This window comes from Thermobia domestica, chromosome 1 (genome assembly GCF_964235325.1).
Source record: "Thermobia domestica chromosome 1, izTheDome1.hap1.1, whole genome shotgun sequence".
Classification (NCBI taxonomy): domain Eukaryota; kingdom Metazoa; phylum Arthropoda; class Insecta; order Zygentoma; family Lepismatidae; genus Thermobia; species Thermobia domestica.
The window spans coordinates 106,390,937-106,393,277 of record NC_137454.1 but is presented as its reverse complement, the minus strand read 5'-3'; positions in this window follow the sequence as shown (position 1 = coordinate 106,393,277).

Below are 2,341 nucleotides of genomic sequence, written 5' to 3'. Positions count from 1 at the left end.
TTGCCAACAGGTGCCTTCAGAAAGTAGCTAAATGATGTACAGAATCAGGCTTAAAATAGCTAAATTTGCCTAAAATACAGCAAATTCAGTATAATTATAAAACAAGTGCAACACTACAATAAATCAGTGGTGTCATTCAAGTCATTTAACAACTGGTTCAATTCAATTTATTGCATCTTTGGATCATATACATGATCCTGGATTTGTCGATTAGCAAGCATAATTACTTGTTTATACAGTCAAAGTTATAAAACTAATCAAGGTTTTTTTTAGGGGATACCTTTTAAGGAACTTCTTAAATTTAAAATATTTTTCCCCGTTTCTTATTACAGTGCGTAACTTGTATAAATTCTTACCCGTATCCGTACCCATTTCTTACATCTTTATGATACATGCTACTTGTATGGTGGTCAAGGTAAAAATATTTTCTCCTAAGCATATTACAAGAATGTGAATTATTTAATTCAAACTCTTCACAGTTAAGATTTATATATACTATTACATGATATACACAGTGATAAAATACCAAGATCTTTGTCCAGTAAGAGAACGTCTCTGACACCTCGCAGTGACATTGCCACTACTCGCGTGTCAAGGTTTTTTGCGGTGCAACTGTAGTGAAATTTAATTAATGGTATAAGACAGAGTGATCGTGGTTGGTAACACTGGTATCAAAGTAGGGGCTGGAATGTCCCACCGCATATGGTAAGAAACGCCAGAGACCATCTCTTGTTGGCCGTGCTATAGTCAAGTTTACGCACATCAAATTTTGCAAAATTCACATGTAAAATTCAGTACTCTGCATGTAAAAATATGTTAAAATATGTAAAAATATGTATAAGGAACAAATTTCTACAGGCGGCATAATTAAATAGCACGTCATACAGCTGGATTTTATGTATACAAGTGTAAAGTTACTAGTGTAAAATCATTACAAATGCTAAACGGCGGTTAATATAAGTGTATGCCATTGAGATAACATGTGTATGCATATGGAAGATGACTGTATTAGCTACTACTGTACAGTATACAAAAGCAGTATTTTATATTCACAGGTGTAGCGTTAGTAGTGTGAAATCATTACAAGTGTTATAGGAACTCATATTACTACGAAAACCCGTGGTTTTACTACCATCGCTCGCGAGAGTAGGACAAAAGCCCATAGGTGGAATGAGCACCTGACAGAAACCTACTCTAAATTTTTCATGGTAGGACAAAAGCCCACACTAAACTACCCAACTAACTAACTCTATGGCCTAAATGGGTCCTGGAGGTTCAATGCCACGTTCACAAAAGCTCTACATTGACTTTTGTCCTTAACCAACTCGATCCAGTTTCTACTTTGTACTCCTATTTATGTGTGTCCTCCCATGTTCGCCTAGGTCTTTCTAATGGTTGTATTCCGATTGGACTTCCAGTTTAACCTTGGAAAGTTCTTCTACTTTCTTCCATCCTGGCTACATGACCTGCCCATCTGAGCTTCCTTGACTTGATGACCCTAATAGCGTTTGGTAAACGGTATAAATTATGTAGTTCCTCGTTATGAAGTTTCCGCCATTCCCCATTCCTGTTCCTCTTGAGTTTGAATATTTGTCTCAGGATCTTGTTCTCGGCATTAATGTTGTATCGAAAAAAGTACAAAAACTTACTGCATTCGGTTATATTTGGTTGGATTACATTACGTTACATTAGGCGTGCAGTATTAGAATACGAAACCATAGTACAAGTAGTAGTAGGAGTAGGAGTAGGAATTGGCGTAGTAGTAGTAGTAGTAGTAGTAGCAGGAACGGGTTAGGAGCCCCTTTGCAGGGGTTGGTTGGGTTCTGTTCTCGACATGAAATGGGCACATTAAAGACTTGCCCAAATTTTATCTGTACATCTTACAATCTATGTATCCGTATAGTAAAACAAATGTACCCCTCCGCGAAATAGTCCATCTGCCTCCCATTCAATGCCGCTTGCAACATCAAAAACAACCACTTTCTTAACTTTCACTATTCCCCTTAAGTGACTGTCACTCATTCTTCCTCACTAACTTAAATTCTCCAATTGACCCGGCAAATTTCCTAAAATTGATCCAAAGATACAGCATTTAACCTTTGTTCTCAGATACTTTCAGTCTACGTTCTTCCCTCATTGTAAGCGACCAAGATTCCCAACCATAAAGGACACAGGCATGATTATTGTCTTATATATTTTAAGCTTCAAATTCTTCGACAAAATTCGGGTCGAAAACAGGCCCGGACGGGCTACGTCAAGGGCCCCTGGCGCTGATAGCTGCATGGGCCTCCCAAACTGTTTGTAACGTCATTTTACATTTAAATTGTAAATCACTGTTAGG